Source organism: Hemitrygon akajei, chromosome 4, assembly GCF_048418815.1.
Source record: "Hemitrygon akajei chromosome 4, sHemAka1.3, whole genome shotgun sequence".
NCBI lineage: Eukaryota > Metazoa > Chordata > Chondrichthyes > Myliobatiformes > Dasyatidae > Hemitrygon > Hemitrygon akajei.
Window position 1 is genome coordinate 161545203 of NC_133127.1, and position 20599 is coordinate 161565801.

The following is a 20599-nucleotide window of genomic DNA, read 5'->3' on the forward strand; positions in this document are numbered from 1 at the left end:
TTCTTTGTGGTGGCGTGTTGGGAAGGAAGCATTAAGAAGAGGGACGCCTCACGTCTTAATAAGCTGGTAAGGAAGGCGGGCTCTGTCGTGGGCAAAGTACTGGAGAGTATAACATCGGTAGCTGAGCGAAGGGCGCTGAGTAGGCTACGGTCAATTATGGAAAACCCTGAACATCCTCTACATAGCACCATCCAGAGACAGAGAAGCAGTTTCAGCGACAGGTTGCTATCGATGCAATGCTCCTCAGACAGGATGAAGAGGTCAATACTCCCCAATGCCATTAGGCTTTACAATTCAACCGCCAGGAGTAAGATATGTTAAAGTGCCGGGGTTGATTGTATTTAATGTATCTAAGTAAACTACTTAAGAACTTTTTAAAAGCTATTATTAATGCTTTTTGAGAGAGTGATTTAGATGCATATCATATTTTTACAGTAATTTTATGTAATTAGTTTTGCTAAAACAAGTGTATGGGACATTGGAAAAAATGTTGAATTTCCCCATGGGGATGAATAAAGTATCTATCTATCTATCTATCTATCTATCTATCAGTGGTGTCCTCTGATATATAATCAGCTGGTCATTTAGGAGTGCAGGAGTCCTACAGGACAAAGAGTGCAGTCAGGAAACTAAAGTTCCTGCTGCATTTTAGAGGGAATTGACATTTATTCAGCTGCCTCAAACTTCACATGGGGACTTCCAAACTCCTACAATCACTGCAGCGGAAGATCTGTGGAAATCCTGGAAAAGGGCGCTGGTAACAATCTGATTTATGTCAAATGGTTTTAGGTACTCTTCTTTAAGCTGTTTCCAACAAAATGTGGCACTTAACCTTATGAAGAAAAGTTTCTGGCCTCAATTTTACAATTAGTTTAAGTTGGAAGTTCAGAAACCCGGTGTAACTTCACAGACTGCAGTGCTAATCGATTTCTTAACCAGAATGAATCATTCAATGGATATAAATTGAATTATGAATTAGTCACTCTGTAAAATTCCATAACACTTCAACATCTGCAGAATCTCCCATGTTTATAAAATGTTATGTTTTAGTTACTTTAATGAATACAGTGATTAAAAGGTACAGGGAGAAGGTAGGAGAATAGAGTTGAGAGAAATAATAAATCAGACCAAAAGGGCTGAAAGGCCTAATTTTGCTCCTATTTCTGATAGTCTTGTGGTCTTATGGAATACCCCAGGTTACAAAAGGGCCTTGAGATCTGTTTCTGTAAGTTGGGAATGAACAAAACCAACGTGCAGGAGAGGATGACAGAAACAGCAAGTGGGCATGGGAGGAGCGGCCGGCAGCCAGCCTCACCAACCCAGTGAGTGAGACTGAGCCTGCTCAGCTCAGCTCAATGCAAACACCCCACACCTCAGTTGCTGGGGCTCAGTGGTGAGCGTGGCGCTGTGGAGTAAAAACATGGGGAAATGGCCAGGCAGCCTTGCAAAAATCCCATGTGCTCATTCGTATGAATGGTGCCCATAAATTGGGCATTCATAACCCAAAGATGTCTGTACAAAGTGATAATTTCTATTCAGCATGCCGCCTGGCTCAGTATGTCTATAATTAGGATTTAGAGTTGGAAGTCCTAAACAACAGAGGTGTGATAACCCAAATGCATTCTCATTAGCAACAACCTTTAGAATAGTTGCTGCTGGTGAGCAGTTGAAATGATGTGATGAGTCAGAGAATTTAAACAATGGAGGGGTTCAACTCTCCAAATATAGACTGGGATAGCAATCGATTAAGGGACAAATAAGGAGAGGAATTTCTTAAGTATGTCCAGGAACATTTTATTGATCTCTATGTTTCTAGTCAGATGAGGAAAGTGGAATCTCCAGACTTGGGTTCTGGGAAATGGGAGCAAATTTCAGGAGGGTACATTTAGGAAACAGTGATCAAAGTTTATAATAGAAACCATGACATGAACAGGAAAAGGGTTATAAGAGAAACAGCACAGCCACTCAGAAGCCAATAACAATATTTACTCAGAAGAAAGAAGTCCCAGGTGAGTTAGTGAATGAGTACTCTCCATCAGAATCAAAATCAGGTTTATCATCACTGAAATATGTTAGGAAATTTGCTGTTAATGGCAGGTGCACAGTGCAAAACATAAAACTTACCATAGGTTAAAAATAAATAAATTGTGCAAAAGAGGAATAGTGAGGTAGTGTTTGTGAGTTCATGGAACATACAGAGATTTAGTGGCAGAGGAGAAGGAACTGCTCCTGAAATGGCTAGTGTGGCTCTTTAGGTCCTGTATCACCTCTCCAATGGTAGTAATGAAAAGAGGACATGTCCCAAATGGTGAGGGTCTGTCATGATGGCTGCTTCCTTCTCGAGGCACCACTCTTTGACAGTGTCCTTGATGGTGGGCAGGATAGAGCCCATGCTGGAACTGAGTGAGTCTACAACCTTCTGAAGCCTCTTTTGATCCTGTGCATTGAAGCCTCAATACTAAACAGTAATGCAGCCAATCAGAATTCTCTCCACTATGCATATGCTGAAATTTGCAAGAGCCTTTGATGACATACCAAGGCTCCTCAAACTCCAAATGAAATGTAGCTGCTGGAGCATCTTCTGCACGATTGCATCAACGTGTTGGGCCCAGGGCAGATCCTCTGAGATGTTGCTGCCCTTATCAAAGAAAATGTTGCTGCTGGCTCAGCAAAGGAAGATGTGGTTGAAATCTGGGGTAGACCAAAAGACAAAGACCTACTGGAAAGCCTAACTATATTGAAAGTGGAAACAACACACAGTCCAGGATCGCTGAGAGAAGTAAGGGAGGTAATTTCAGTTGTCCTGGTCATAATCTTCCAAGCATTTATGTTTGCAGGGATGGTCTCAGGGGACAGGGACATTGCAGAATGTAGGAAAACACAACAATTGAAAGACAGTCTAAGCTCAGTGATGGGGAAAATTCTAGAAATAATTAAGAGAGAGATTTGGCTTTTACCTGGACAAGCATTGGATGATCACACAAACTCAGTTATGAAAGACAAGTCACGTCTCACTAACCTCTTTGATGATGTTACTGAGAGTGTTGATGAGGAAATGCAGCTGACGTAGAACTGTGTGTAGAGTTTCAAATGACATTTGATTTGATGATATATAATTGGCTTGTCAGCAAAATTGAAGGCCATTAAATAATAAGAGCATGGATAGAAAATTGGCAAAGGAATCAAAGAACGGCAGTGTAAGTTTTTTAATGGACTGGAAGAAGATGTTTTTCTGAATGTATATTATTAATTTGGATAGTTGTACTGGGTATAATTTCCAACTTTGCAGATCTTAATGCATTCTTGTATTCTTGCATCTTTTGTGACATTAGAACACTAGAACACTAGAATACTATAGCACAGTACAGGCCCTTCAGCCCTCGATGTTGTGCCGACCCATATATTCCTTTAAAAAAGTACTAAACCCACACTACCCCGTAACCTTCTATTTCTCTTTCATCCATGTGCTTGTCCAGGAGGCTCTTAAATACCCCTAATGTTTTAGCCTCCACCACCATCCCTGGCAAGTCATTCCAGGCACCCACAACTCTCTGTGTAAAAAACTTACCTCTGATGTCTCCCCTAAACTTCCCTCCCTTAACTTTGTACATATGCCCTCTGGTGCTTGCTATTTGTGCCCTGGGAAACAGGTACTGGCTATACACCCTATCTATGCCTCTCATAATCTTATAGACCTCTATCAAGTCCCTTCTCATCCTTCTACGCTCTAAAGAAAAAAGTCCCAGCTCTGCTAACCTTGCCTCATAAGACTTGATTTCCAATCCAGGAAACATCCTGGTAAATCTCCTCTGCACCCTCTCCATAGCTTCCACATCCTTCCTATAATGAGGTGACCAGTACTGAACACAATACTCTAAGTGTGGTCTCACCAGAGATTTGTAGAGTTGCAACATGACCTCTCAACTCTTGAACTCAATCCCCTTATTAATGAAGCCTAGCACCCCAAAGGCCTTCTTAACTATCCTATCAACCTGTGCAGCGACCTTGAGGGATGTATGGATTTGAACCCCAAGGTCCCTCTGTTCATCCACACTCTTAAGTAACTGACCATTAACCCTGTACTCAGCCTTCTGGTTTGTCCTTCCAAAATACATCACCTTACACTTATCAGGATTGAACTCCATCTGCCACTTTTCAGCCCAACTCTGCATCCTGTCTATATCCTCTTGTAACCTTTGACAACCTACAGCTCCATCCACAACTCCTCCAATCTTCACGTCATCTGCAAACTCACTCACCCATCCTTCGGCCTTTTCATCCAGGTCATTTATAAAAATCACAAAGAGCAGGGGTCCCAGGACAGATCCTTGCAGCATTCCACTAGTCACCGATCTCCAGGCAGAATACTTTCCTTCCACAACTACCCTCTGCTTTCTTCCTGTAAACCAATTTTTTATCCAAACAGCCAAGGTTCCACTGATTCCATGCCTCATGACTTTCTGGATGATTCTCTCATGGGGAACCTTGCCAAATGCCTTGCTAAAATCCATGCAGACCACATCTACCGTCCTACCCTCATCAATTTCTTTTGTTACTTCTTCTAAGAACCTCAATTAAGCTTGTGAGGTATGTCCTTCCCTTCTCAAAGCCATATTGACTATCCTTGAGTAGACTGTACTTCTCCAAATGCTTGTAGATCCTATCATTAAGAATCCTTTCCAATAGTTTGCAGACCACCGACGTAAGACTTCTATAGTTCCCAGAATTCTCCCATTACCTTTTTTAAATAAGGAAACTACATTTGCCTTTCTCCAATCCTCTGGCACCTCCCCTGCAGTCAAAGAGGATTCAAAGATCATAGCTACTGCTCCAGCGATCTCTTCTCTCATTTCCCACAGCAACCTGGGGTATATCACATCCGGCCCTGGGGACTTATCAATTTTGATGTTTTTAAGAAGATCCAACACTTCTTCTTCCTTAATCTTCACATTGTCCAGCACACAGGCCTGTTCTATTTCAACCTCACACTGATCAAGGTCCTTTTCACTTGTGAATACTTAAGCAAAGTATTCATTTAGGACCTCCCTAACCTCCTCCACCTCCAGGCACATGTTGCCTTCTTTATCCTTTAGCGGCCCCACCTTCATTCTTGTCATCTTTCTGTTCTTCTTATATGCATAGAACACCCTGGGGTTCTCCTTAATCCTACATGCCAAGGCCTTCTCATGCCCCCTTCAAGCTCTTCTAAGTCCTTTCTTAAGCTCCTTCCTGGTTACCCTATATTTCTCATGAGCCCCTCCTGCTTCCTGCTTCTTATATCTAACATATGCTTCCTTCTTCCTCTTGACGAGTTGCCTCACGTGTTTCATCGGCCACGGTTCCCTTTTCCTACCATTTTTTCCTTGTCTCAGTGAGACAAACCTACCCTGAACCCAGCTGAAGTGGTCCCTAAACTTCCTCCACATTACTTCTGTGCTTTCACCTTGAACATCTGTTTCCAATTTACTCTCGCTAGTTCCTGCCTCATCTCTTCAAAGTTAGCCCTTCCCCAGTTAAGCACTTTCCCATTTTGTCTGTTTTTATCCTTTTCTATAGCTATGCTGAAGCTAAGGGAGTTGTGGTCACTCTCACCAAAATGCTCCCCCACCAAGAGGTCTGCCACCTGACCAGGTTCATTACCCAGAACCAGATCCAGTATGGCCTCTCCTCTCATCGGCCGGTCCACATACTGTGTCAGGAATCCTTCTTGAACACACCTGACAAATTCAGCCCCATCTATCCCCTTGCAGTCAGGTGGTGCCAGTCAATATGAGAGAAGTTGAAATCACCCATAACTACTACCCTGTATTTCCTGCTCCATTCTAAAATCTGCCTGCTTATCTGCTCCTTGGTGTCCCGAGGGCTATTTGGGGGCCCATTGACTATTCCCAGCACAGTGATTGATCCCTTCCTATTTCTGACTTCCACCCACACCAACTCAGTGAACACTTCCTCCAGTCAATTTTCAGTAATGGCCACAACATCGTAGTTCCACGTACTGATCCATGCTCTACGTTCATCCCATTCATTCATAATACTCCTAGCATTGAAATTGACACATTTCAACCCCTCCAACTGGCTACATTTATGTTTTGTCCCCTGCCTGTCCTTCCTCATCAACTCAAAACACATAGCATCATGCCCTTGTCTTTCTACCCTAATCTCTGCACTCACATTCTGATTCCCACCCCCCTGCCAAACTAGTTTAAACCCTCCCCAACAGCTCTAGCAAACCTGCCCGCCAGGATATTGGTCCCTTTCCAGCTCAGATGCAGCCCATCCTTTTTGTACAGGTCAGAGCTTCCCCAGAAGAGATCCCAATGATCCAGAAATTTGAACCCCTGCCTCCTGCAACAACTCTTCAGCCACACATTCATCTGCCATAACTTCCTCTTCCTCCCTTGCTGTCTCGTGGCACAGGCAGCAATCCCGAGATTACCACCCTTGAGGTCCTGCTTTTTAATTTCTTTCCTAACTCCCTATATTCCTTCTTCAGGACCTCATCCCTACTCCTGTCTATGTCATTGGTCCCCATGTGGAGCACGACATCTGGCTGCTCACCCTCCCTCTTGAGAATACTGAGAACTCGATCCGAGATATTGCAGACCCTGGCACCAGGGAGGCAATAGACCTTCCGGGATCCTCGATTTCTCTCACAGAACCTCTTATCTGTCTCCCTATCTATCGAATCCCTTATCACTACTGTTCTCCCCTTTTCCCTCCTTCCTTTCTGAGTTGAGGGTCTAGTCTTGGTGCTAGAGACGCGACCACTACAACTTGTCCCTGGTAGGTCGCCCCCACCAACAGTATACTTATTGCTGATGGGAATGGCCACAGGGGTGCTCTGCTCTTTCTGTCTATTCCCCTTCCCTCTCCTGACAGTCACCCACTTACCTGTCTCCTGAATTTTAGGAGTGACTGTCTTCCTGAACCTCCGATCTATTACTGCCTCTGCCTCACGAATGATCTGAAGTTCATCCAGCTCCAGCTCCAGTTCCCTAACTTGGTTTGTCAGGAGCTGCAGCTGGATGCACCTTTTGCAGGTGTAGTCATCAGGGACAATTGCGCTGTCCCTGACTTCCCACATACTACAATCGGAGCACTGGACTGCCCTATCTACTGCCTCCATTACCAACTCCTAAGTTAATTAAATTAATTAAAGAAATTTACCTGGCCTTACCTCACTGGGAGCAAGCTCGTTCTCTGCCTCTTCTTGCCGAAGCCTCTTGAGCCAAAGCCTCAAAGCTCCACGCCTTCACTGCCCGCTCTGCTTGAGCTACCCCTCTTTTTATTTGTTTGAGCTTTTCAATTTTTGATTGCCCAATCAGCTGCTTTCTGCTGAGTCTGAGCTATTCAGATCTTGATCGCCCAGTGAACTGCTTTCTGATGAGTCTGAGCTACTCAAATCTTGATTGACTTGATTGCACAATCCAACTGCCAGAACTGCCAAAACCTCTCAAGCCAAAGCCTCAAAGCTCCACTCCTTCACTGGCCCACTCACTCACTGGCCACTCTGCTTGAGCTAATACCTAACAAACTAACTTTCCAGATCAGTCTGCCATGTGGGATTTCGTCAATTGTCAAAGGCCTGCTAAAGACCATATAGATAACATCCGCTGCCCTAGTGGAAAGGAGAGAGTGAGACTAGGTGGATTTGTCTTTTGTAGGTCCAATATATTAATGGTTCAAATTGAGTCCCTCTAAGATTAAAACATTCTTTGATTCTATTATTCTATAAGTTAATCCTGCTTTATGCTTTATTTTTCCTTACACAGATATTTCAAAATAAAAGAGCCTTTAATATTGTATTAACTTAAAATATATTTGTAAAATTTCAGATTGCAATTTGGTGATACATGTGCTCCATGATTTAAGAGTGTTTCCTCATTCACGCCCTCTGTATGTTCTTCCGATTGACAAACCTGTGACAGCACAACTGTTGGGAATTGGTTCCTGATGGCAGTAGTGTCCGGAATAGAGAAGTTCTTACCACAGAGCACATTATATTTTTCTGGGAAATGTCGATTTTGACGTAATAGGAAACATTGTGATATTGCCACCGACCACAGATATTGGGCCAATTAGAGGCAGGTTATAGGGAACTTCACAGGGGAGAATGGAGAGTAACAAAATGGTGACACAGGTCCCAATCCCCAGAAATCCTATTTGTCATCAGTGTCATCATCCTGCGATGGGAGATCGTCGTTCTGGTTCTGAAGGTGCAAACCAAAAAAAAACCAGAAGAATGGAGACCAGAAAATAAAACAGAGAACATTTTACCAGACAGTGCAGAAAAATAGAGGAGATGCTGCTTTTGTTGTAATATTTTTGTTTATAGATATTTGATGTGTATACCTATTCCACTAACTACTAGGGATCCATTGACATGTTTGGGAATAAAACTCATTACAACTGCAGCTTAGACCTTGACACGAGCTGTGTCACAGCAAGAGATCTTCTGAAGCATAGGATAAATACTTCACATGGTGTCCCTGAGAAAAGATCCTCATCTTCTCAAGGGAATCTCTGGCTCATGAACATTAAGGAGTTTCCCGAAAGGCAACGAGGAATTCAAATCTCTTCAGTAGAAATGCACAGAGGCCATTCAAAAACAAAGGAATGATCTCCCAAACAACCTACCCACCCATCCAACTAATGCCCCACTGGTGCCTGTGTCTGAATATCCCACATATAATTAGCCATCGCAGAACCCACAGGAGTGAAAACAAGTCATCCTAAATCCCAAATGATATCTTAAGAAAAAGATGGCAATACCTAAAAGGATGACATGTATGTACTATATGTCTTGGAGAAAATAAAATTGAAGACTTTATTGATTCCTGCCGTGGAACAAGTCTCCTCACATACTAATTCAGGAATTCAATACACACAAAAGCAGAAGTTTATTGGGGACACTCCCTTCAAGTTAAAGTACAGAGAAGACAACATGTGCATAAAGAGAAGTGCAGAGTTTTCTATCACTACATCAGTGTTGCGGATGTCTTACTGGTCTCTGTGGGATCGTTAGCAATGTGGTTCTCAGCATTTGCTTTCAGTCGGTACAATGACCTCTCTTCCATTTTCCGAATGGGGGCTCTGGTTATTTTTTTCATACTTTTATTTATACCCATAAATTATTTTCTAGCAAAAGTAGTTTTGTATCCGTAATCCACTGGAGAGCTTTCCATGGCTTTTGAGGCCTCATCTGCAGATTCTTTCCATATATTTAACAACAGCATCCAGTTCCATCTCACTAGTTCTGATGCACTCAGAATGCAGCCTTGAAGGGAAATACCTGGAACATCACAGCCCTCATCCCCCTCTGTCCATCCCCTTCAAATTGTCTCAGATCATATTGAAATGCTCATGACACAAACTGAATTTAAATTGTCATTGGATGTCATATGTTCTCCCACACAGATCTTACATCTACAAATATATAACACTGCTCATAATTCAGTGCCCCTTCTGCTGAAACCTCTCTCCCCCTCTTTGCCCACCATCAAGGACATTGCCAAAGAGTGGTGTCTCAAGAAGGAAGTAACCATCCTTAACTTTACTTTCTTTATCTGCATTCTCATTTTTAATTTCTCCAACGTCAATTCTCACTCGGCAACCTCTCCCAAGTATGATCATGCTTTTGGTTGCTTTTCTTAATATCTTCACTTTTGTTTCAGCTTGGCATTTTCTATCAAATTAAAGATACAGTCTAAATGAAAGTTGATGTTACAGTAAGAGCCAAACCCATGATTACTTCGCTCCAACCAACTCCCACCACTCTGCTGAATGCCTGTGCAAAATCTTAGGGAAGCAATGAACTGGTGAAGTCAGACAAAGTAATAGGAATTATTTAGAGTATCCGGCGGACATTGCATTTCTTTGTGTTCTCGGTCCCTGTTAAAGCTCTTCAAAAGAGAAGTACTTTAGTGCATAATATGTCTGTGTGAAGAACTGGCTGTCTCCTGTTTCCAAAGAGACTTGCCTGCCCAGCATCTTAAGTATTATTTAGAAGTTCTGCACTGTTTATCATCATTGTTCAATAATATAGATATGGATATAGATAATGCTACAGATAAGAATAAGCATGGACCTTGTGAGAGAACATTAAACTGAAGTAGGGCAAATAACAAGAGCATTAGGCAGAACAACAATGGCTAACCCCTAATCCTCTGGAACTTCACCTGTCGCTAAGGATAATTTAAGCACCTCTGCCAGGGCCCTGCCATTTTCTGCACTTGCCTCCCACAGGGTCTGAGGGAACATCTTGTCAGGCCCTGTGGACTTACCCTTTGGACAGCAAACACCTCCTCCTCTGTAATCTGTACAGTGTCAATGAAGGTGATGCTGTTTTGCCTCACCTCTATAGATTCTGTGTCCTTCTCCTGAGTAAATACTGATAGAAAAAATTCATTAAGGTCTCCCCATCTCTTCCGGCTCCAACATGGACTGCGATTCTGATCTTTTAGAGGACCAACTTTGTCCCTTGCAATCTCTTTGCTTTAGAACATATCTGTAGAAGCCCTTAGGATTCTCCTTCACCTTGTCTGCTAGGGCAGCCTCATGCCTTTTTATAGCCTTTCTGCTTTCTTTATAAAGTGTTCTCTTGCATTTCCTATATTCCATAAGCACCTCATTTGTTCCTACCCGCCTATACTTACTATGCACCTTCTTTTTCCCTTAGCCTTAATACCTCTTGAAAGCCAAGGTTCCCTAAACCTGCAATCTTTATCTTTTATTCTGACAGGCACATTACAAGCTTTGTACTCTCAAAATTTCACTTTTGAAGGCCTCACAATGACCAAATACACTTCTGCCAGAAATCATCCTGCCTCAATACACACTTGCCAGATCTTTACTGATACCATCAAAGTTGGCCTTTCTGCAATTTAGAATCTCAGCCTGTAGACCAGATCTCTTTCTGCATATTTTCTAAACTAATAGTATTGCGATCATCATATGCAAAGTGTTCCCCTACACAAACTACTATCACCTGCCCTGTGTCATTCCTTATTAGGAGATCAAATATCACACACTCTCTTGTTGGGATTTCTAAGTACTGATTTTCTGAATACATTTGACAAACTCTGTCCCATCTAGTCCTTTTGCAGTATGGGAGTCACAGTTAATATGTGGGAAGTTACTTAGCACCTACACTAACAGTCTCATGCTTCTTGCAACAGTCCATGATCTCTCTACAAATTTGGTCCTCTAAATCGCTGAGTGTACTGTAATATAGCCCTATAAACATGGTCATACCTTTCTTATGTCTCAGTTCCACCCATAATGCCTCGCTCAATGAGTTCTCCAGTCTGTCCTGACAGAGCACTGCTGTGGCATTTTCCCTGACCAGTAACGCCACGATTCCTCATTTAATCCCTCCTGCTCTGTCACGTCCAAAACAATGGAACCCCAGAATATTCAGATGCCAGTTCTGCCCTTCCTGCAACAAGGTCTCACTCATGCCTACAATATCATAATTCCAGGTGTTGGTCCATGATCTGAGCTCATCTGCCTTTCCTGTGATACTCCTTACATTGAAAAATACACAGCTCAGGACACTTGTCGCATCAGGGTCCATCTTTTGGTTCCTGACTTTATCTGAGGTCTCAACAACATCTGGCTTCACAACCACTGTTCTGGCACGCTGGTTTCCATCCCCCTTTAACTCTGGTTTAAAGTCCATTTTTGCAGCACAAGCAATCCTTCCCGGACCCTGGCACCTGAGAGGCAACATACCACATGGGAATCTCATTCTCATGCACAGAGCTTCCTTTCCATTCCCCTAACTAACGAATCCCCTATCACCACAGCTAGAAAAATCTCTACTACAGCTTTTTTTTGCCTTCTCTTGCTGAATCTTCTCCTTGCCAAAGTCTCAAAGTGAAGAAGCCTCAAAATTCCCACTCCAACTCTGACCACTCCAATGATGGTCATTCTGCCTGTCCCTGCCTTACTTTAATTTGTTCTTGCCAATCAATCCCAAACTCTGATTGGCTGCTGTTTAAAGCTCCAAACTGCCATGAGTCATTGCCTTTTCTACTCAATCAGCAAACCTGAGTGAACTACACCTTCTCAGGTGTCTGATCATACTAATGTGATAGAGTTTTTTGACTAAGTGGTAAAGGTGACTGATGGATGTTGTCTTCATGGATTTTATTAAGGCATTTAACAGGGTCCTTCATGGGAGGCTCATCCAGATGATTAAGGTGAATGGGCTCAACGATGAATTGGCCATCTGGATTCAGAATTGGCTTGGTCATAGAAGATGGTGTGGTGGTCGAAGGGACTTACTCTAGCTGAAGGTCTGCAGGCATCTGTACTGGGACCTTTGCAGTTGAGATTTATATAAATAACTTGGATGAAAATGTACATAGATGGGTTAGAAAGTTTGCAGACGATACAAAGATTGGTAGTGTTGTGGATAGTGCAGATGACTGGCAAATAATACAGTAGGATATAGACCATTTGCAGATATGGGCAGAGAAATGGCAGGTAGAGTTTAACCCAACCAAATGTGAAGTATTACACCTTGTAGATCAAATGTAAAGAGACAGTACACTGTTATGGGCAAAATCCTTTGCAGTATTGGTGAGCAGATGACTCTTGGTATCCAAGTACATGGCTCCCTGAAAGTGGCTATGCAGGTCGATAGGGATGTTAAGAAGGCATTTTGCATGCTTGCCTTTGTTAATTGAGGCACTGAGTTCAAAAGTCAGGAGATTATGTTGCTAAACTCTTGTTCGGTCACATCTAGATTATTGCATACAGTTCTGGTTACCCCACTATAGGAAAGATGTCGAGGCTTTAGAAAAGGTGCAGAAGAGGTTTACCAGGGTATTGCCTGGATTAGAGGGCATGTGCTATCATGAGAGGGTTTGGGTTGAAAAACTTGTGTTGTTTTCTCTGAAGTGGCCAAAAGCTGAGGGAGGATCTGATAAAAGTTTAAGAAATTACAAGATGCACAGTAAGGGTAGACTGCCAGTATCTTTTCCCCAGGGTTGAAATATCTAAAACTAGAGGGCATGCATTTAAGATGAGAGGGGGTAATTTTAAAGGAATCGTGAGAGGCAAGCTTTTTACATAGAATAGTGGTAGAGGCAGATACATGACAGACTTTTAAGAGACATTGACATAGGCACATAAATGTGAGGAAACTGGAAGGACACGGGCATTGTGTAGGCATAAGGAATTAGCTTAGCTGGCCAATTGATTACTAATTTATTTGGTCTGGCACAGCATTGTGGGCCAAAGGGCCTGTGCCTGTGCTGTACTGTTCTATGTTCCATGCTCCACCTCTTTCTCCCATTGCACTAAGCACAGGCTTCTTGCACTGTTTGCATTCTAAGAGCAATAAACAATTCACCAAAGGAGAGTCACCAAATCTTAACTATCTAACCTTTGACAAGGAGGAAGGTCTTCTGATTCAGGGACACCTATGCTTTGTCTTTATAACTACTTCTACATCCTTGCTAAAGGCAGTACTGTGTGAAATATACAGGAGACCGGATATCTAAGGATACAAGAGATACAAATATACAAAAAAGTGGATACCTATGTTTTGTCTTGAGAAGGAACAAATCTGCTTTCAGCTTTGTCTCAGTCAAGAGTAAGGAGAAGCAAGAATAAGAGGCAAAAAAGGAAGAGAAAATATGTTCTGAAAGAGACACAGGACAGGGAAACTTAGGGGAGCAAATCATTGAAAGCAGTTGAGTAGGTTAAGAAGCTGATTAATGAAGCCTATGCATATCTGTACTTTATCAAGTGTTGTATAATTTCTATAAACAAGGAGCTGATGCTGCATCAGTTGCACTGATGTGTCCAATTATGGTCTGGTCACCGAGTTTAAGGAAGGATGTGACAACACTCTTGGAACCAGAAAAGGTTTATGAGAAAATCTGCAGGAAATGAGAGACCACAGTTACAAGAATTAATTAGAAAGACGAAGCTTGTTTTCTTCAGTGAAGAGAAGTTAATAAGGAGCCTTAATGGAAGCACTGAATATAAGGTGACGAGGTTCCGGACAGAGAGGATACAGGGAAGCTGTTCACTTTGTTGAGAAAACCAAGGACTACTGGTCACAGGTATAAAACAAAGAGGAAGAGTGACACAAGGAAGAACTTATTTTTACTTATCCTGTGGTCGGAACACAGAATATGCTGCCGGTAGAGGTAATATCCAGGGCGGCCTTCAAGAAGAAGCTGGGTACATATATGTTGAAGTTAAATTTGTAAGGCTATGGGGAAAAGTACTAGAGAGTGGCGTTGGTAGAGTTGATACAAATGTGATGGGCTGAAAGGCTTCCTTCAATGCTCTAACCATTCTGTAGTTCAATGAGAAGCATTCTAGGTGGGAATTTGTACCTGAGGTTTAATTTCCATATGGGCTTCCTTCACTAGGTGGAGGCGTGAATGAACAGTGAACTATGTAGCCCCTTAACAACTGGCTTTGGTAAGTGCATGGGCACTGGGGCTGATGATTCCAAGCAGTGGCCCTGGCCTATTGTTTGCCTGGAAAGTATAGAACTAGGTATCCTTGACATAGATAAACTAATCAGCCATTTGAGACTGAGAGAAGACATTTCTTCACCCAATGCACTGTGAATCACAGATCTTGTAATTGTCTAACCCAGTAAACTCTGAATGTCCATTCATGAGTATATCCAACACTGAAACTGATTTTAATTTAGTCACTAAGGAAATCAAGAGGTTAAGGGATGAAAACAGAGTTTATGCAAGATGTTTAGTCATAATCCAAATGAATTTTAAGGAGCTACCTTGCTTATTCCTTACTTTCATATAAAGCATGAGATAACCATTGATGAATCCAAAAGGAAAACTTAGGAGAATGTTTTTCACCCAAGAAAACCATTAGTATGAAGAACTATCTCATGGAATAACTGAAGCAATAGAGAGAAGATATAAATGAATGCACTAAAGGAATACTTGGACATCTGAATAGAATTAGATGGAACATTGTAAGTGTGTGAAACAGACTTCCTGGCAACCTCTCTCAGTCCAATGCATAGTTTCTCTCTTCTATACTTTACACAATTGTGCCTTTAGTAAGGTTGCAAAACTAGTTATAAAGAAGATTAGGAGAGGAGACTTCATTCCTGATGAAAGGCTACAGCTCAAAACATTGATTGTTTATTTACCACCATAGATGCTGCCTGGCCTGCTGAGTTCCTCCAACAACTTGTGTGTGTTGCTCAAGATTTCCAGCATCTGCAGTCCCTCTTGTATTACCAGCAATAAGCCTACTTTCATTCCAGTCAGGAATCATGGTCAGACAATTACTCTCAGTAGCAGGAATAGGCACAGAAGAATAAAAGTAGAAGCAGGAGAGGTATACTTGCTTCTCCTTTCCTTCTTTCACCTATCCCACCCACCACCGGGTGTCTGCTCCAGTGTTGATTAAGTGCATGGCTGATCTTTTACTTCAGCACCATTTTTCTATGCTACCTCAGATGCCTCTGTTCTCTACAATACTGAGCAACACAGTCCTCACATCTCCCCTGGGTTCAAAGTTACATCACTTGCATGAAGAAATTTCTCATTACAGGCCTGAGTACCCAACTCCTTACTTTTGAGGTTCTGCTATTGACTCTGGAACTTTCATCCGAGAGAAAAGTTATGCCTTAATCTACCCTTTCAAGCACCTGAAGATAATTGCTTGGTTCAGTCAGATGTAATAACATAAGAAATAGGATGAGGAGGAGGCCATATGGCTCCTTGAGCCTGTTCCACCATTCAATTAGACCATGGCAGATCTGGACAGAGACTCAGCTCCACCAACCTGCCTTTTCCCTATAACCATTCATTCCCTTTCATGCAAGTATCCATTGAACCATGTCTTAAATACATTTAATGAAGTAGCTTTTACTGCTTCCCTGGGAAGAGAATTCCACAGATTCACTACTCTCTAGAAAAAGCAGTTTCTCCTCATCTCTGTCCTAAATCTATTTCCCCAGATTCTGGGCTATGTCCTCTAGTTCTAGCCTCTCTCACCAAAGGAAACACCTTTCTTGCCTCTATCTTAACTTTATTGAATGCCTTCTGGAAATCCAAGCAGACATCATCCTCCTGCTTGACCTTTCGGATTGAATTTGGATGCCATGATTCAAATTATCCATGTTTTGAGACTCTCCAAGCAAAGCAGTTGTGCTCAGCAGCGGGTATCACCCTTTGTCCAATCATGGCACACTGAAACTGGAGCGTCAATTAAAACAATTTACATCTTTACAAAAGAAAATGCAATTAATCAATTCTACAAAAAGATACCGTTCAAAACATGCTTCTCCATATTTTTGTCTGACGTGCCTAACTCCATCCATCATACACAGGTGTTTCCTTAATGCAATCTTTTCCAACCTTTCTAGGTTTAACTGGTTAGCAGAACTTCAGTGAGTTCCTTCTTTGTGTTCTCACTTTCCTTTTCATGTTTCCTCATATGGTTGAACAACCTTTTATGAGTCAGCATACCTTTACCACATCCCTTGCTACAGTTCCTGAGTACCCCTTGTTCTTTTACTTTCTTACCTCTAATCTTTTGGCATTTAACTTGTACTTTAATTTTAACACCCCCAGGCCAAGGCCATCCTTTCTGCCACTGGGCCCCTGGACTCCCTTTCTCTCATCACCACTCTCCTATCCCAGGTTCCTCAGGATCCACCATCACCTCTTGGGTCTTTGGAGCCTCTATCTTCCTCCCACCCTACCTTTCCTAAACACCCACCTCTCCCCCCTCCTCTGACGCCTCCAACTCTCCTCCCTACTTTAATCCCAGCTCTCATCCCTGCGGAGTCTTCACCACTTCCACTGACTTTCCCCTCTCTGAGGTTGAACGTTCTGTCCTCAGCAAGGGGCTTACCTTTGTCCCCTTCACCGCACCTCAGTGACTTCCGTGCCTGCCACAATGCTGAGTTCTTCTGCCATCATCTCCATCCCCAAGTCCACTTCCTCTGCAAGTATTTCCCACACCACTCCGATAATCCCTTCTTCTGTCTCCAACCCTCCTTCACTTCTTAGACACCCCATGTTGGTTCTTGAATCTTTTCATCTCTATTGAATTGAACTGACTTTACTTCTTACATCATTCATATACATGAGGAGTAAAATCTTTACATTATATCTCCATCTAAATGTACAATGTGGAAATTATAGTAATTTATAATAAACATTATGTACAACAGGACAGTCAATATAACATTGAAATACAATTGTATCAGCATGAATTAATCAGTCTGATGGCCTGGAGGAAGAAGCTGTCCCAGAGCCTGTTGGTCCTGGCTTTTATGCCGCGGTACCGTTTCCCGGATGGTAGCAGCTGGAACAGTTTGTGGTTGGAGTGACTCGGGTCCCCAATGATCCTTCGGGCCCTTTTTACACACCTGTCTTTGTAAACGTCCTGAATTGCGGGAAGTTCACATTGGGCTGTCCACACCACTCCCTGCAGAGTCCTGCGATTGAGGGAGGTACAGTTCCCATACCAGGCAGTGATGCAGCCAGTCAGGATGCTCTCAAATGTGCCCCTGTAGAAAGTTCTTAGGATCTGGGGGCCCATACCAAACTTCTTCAACCATCTGAGATGAAAGAGGTGCTGTTGTACTTTTTCACCACACGGCTAGTATGTACAGACCACGTGAGATCCTTGGTAATGTTTATGCCAAGGAACTTAAAGCTGTTCACCCTCTCAACTCCAGATCTATTCATGTCAATAGGGGTTAGCCCGTCTCCATTCCTCCTGTAATCCACAACCAGCTCCTTTGTTTTTGCGACATTGAGGTTGTTTTCTTGACACCACTGTGTCAGGGTGATGACTTCCTCTCTGTAGGTTTGAGATTAGGCCAATCGGTGTAGTGTCATCAGGAAATTTAATTAGCAAATTGGAGCTGTGTGTGGCAACACAGTCATGGGTATACAGAGAGTAAAGGAGGGGACTTAGGACACAGCCCCGAGGGGCACCTGTGTTGAGGGTCAGAGGGGCAGAGGTGAGGGAGCCCACTCTTACCACCTGCCGGTGATCTGACAGGAAGTCCAGGATCCAACTACACAAGGCAGGATGAAGGCCGAGGTCTCTGAGCTTCCTGTCGAGCCTGGAGGGAATTATGATGTTGAATGATGAACTGTGGTCCAAGAACAGCATTCTCACATAAGCATCCCTCTTCTCCAGATGTGTAAGGATGGTATGTAGAGCTGTGGCTATCGCATCATCTGTCGATCAGTTGAGTCAGTAGGTGAATGTAGAGGGTCCAGTGTGGGTGGCAGCATGCTGCAAATGTAATTCTTGACCAGCCTCTCAAAGCATTTGCTTATTATTGAGGTGATTGCACAGGATGCCAGTCGTTCAGACATGTTACCTTGGTCTTTTTAGATACAAGAACAATGTGGATGTTTTGAAGCAGGTGGGCACTCTACACTGGGAAGGGGAGAGATTAAAAATGTCTGTAAACACACCTGCCAGTTGTGCTGCGCACACTGAGTACCCGCCCAAGGATGCCGTCTGGTCCCATAGCCTTGCAACTCTTCACCCATTGGAAACACCTGTGTACTTCGGCCTCAGAGATGACCAAGCTGCAAGTTGCATCAGTGGCTCTCTTCAGGTGCTTATCAGTGTTGGCAACATCAAATCGAGTGTAGAAAAGGTTTAGCTCATCTGGGAGAGAGGCATCTAATTGCTGGTGAGACATCAACAGGCTCAACTTCAGCACTCCTCTCTCTTCCTGAATCTTACCTCCTCTGAACACACTGCCTTTCACTGTCTCTTCACCAGTCTCAGCCTTACCATCAGACCCGGAGACAAAGGGTGCTTTGGTGTGGTGGACTAACCTCTATCTTGCTGAGGCCAGGCGTCAACTCTCAGAAACCTCCTCATACCTACACCTTGATTAGCAGCCCATCAGAAAATTGAATCAGACACCATCACTGACCTTATCAGTTCTGGAGAACTCCCACCCACTGCCACCAAACTAATTGTTCCTTTATCCCACACTGCTTCCTTCTACTTCCTACCCACAAACCTGACTGTCCAGGTAGGCCCATTGTCTTTGCCTGCTGCTGCCCCACTGAACTCATGCCCTCATACCTCGACTCCATTCTATCCCCCTTGGTTCAGTCTTGTCTCACCTACATCCCCCATACTTCTCTGTAGCACCTTAGAGTGGGAAATTATAAAACGGGGTTCAATTCCCATCGCCATCTATAAATAGTTCTAACATTCTCTCCGTGACTGCATAGATTTCCTCTTGGTGCTCCTGTTTCTTCCCACGTTCCAAAGATGTCCAGGTTAGTATGACTTAGTAAGTTGTGGGCACGCTGTGTTGGCGCAGGAAACACGGTGACACTTGCAGGCTGACCCCTGCACTGCCTTGAACTGTGTTGTTTATTGATGCAAACGGAGCATTTGATATTTCAATGTTCTGATGTACATGTGACGAATAAAGCTAATCTTTATCATTAAATCTCTGTCCTAAGTGTGAGACTTTTATTCTGAAACAATGTGCTCTAGATATATCTTTCCTCATGATGGAAAATACCTTCTCAGCATTCGCCTTGTCAAACGGCAACAGAATTTTGTGAGCTTGTTGATGATCTTTGTAGACTCAGAGGCAGAAGGGCCTTTTCTGTGCTGTATCTCTCTTTGTGTGTATGTAAAAGTGGCGGTACAGTGGTGCAGTAGGCAGAAACGCTGCCTCACAGAGCTAGAGATCTGGATTCAATCCTGACTTTGTGTTCCCTATTTGAAAAGATTCAGATTTTCATTTCTCTGTGTTTCGCACATTCTTCCTGTGACCATATGAGCTTTCTCCTGAAGTTCTGGCTTCTTTCCACAGCTCAAGTACGTGCAAGTTGCTAAGTTAATTGCCTTTTGGACATTGACCCTAGGGTGTCAGTGGTAGAAACTGGGGGAGCTGATGGGAATGCTGGGAGTTTAGTGTAGGATTAGCGTAAATGAGTCAGCACGGGTTTGGTGGGCTGAAGGGCTTCTTTCCCTGTTGTACCTCTCTATGATCTGTTGTTCCATGGAAAATCATCTTTCGTTCTTCTAAACCTCAATGAATAGAGATCCAAACTGTCAACCCTTCCCCATAATGCAACCCCTTCATCCCAGAAAACCACCAAGTGAAGTTTCTCTAATCTGACTCCAGTGCTAATACAGGCTCCTTAAAAAGGAAGAATAAAACCTTTACACAGAACTCCAGGAGTGGTCTCACCAGCACCACGCACAGCTGTAGAAAGTCCTGATGAAGGGTCTTGGCCCAAAACTTCAACTGTACTCTTTTCCATATATGCTGCCTGGTCTGCTGAGTTCCTCCAGCATTTTGTGCATGTTGCTTGGATTTCCAGCATCTGCAGATTTTCTTGTGTTTGTGTAGAAAGTCTTACATATTTCATCTGACTTGTAATAATGTCCTACTTACCTTCCTAATGATTAGCTGTACCCATATGCTAATTTCCTGTGCTTTATCCGCAAGATTACCAGAACCCTATACCACAATATTCTTTAGATTCTCGCTGCATATTTCTATTCTTCCTACAAAAGATGTCAGCCTCATATTTCCGCATATTACCTGCCATCTGCCTAATCATTACCTCTTTAT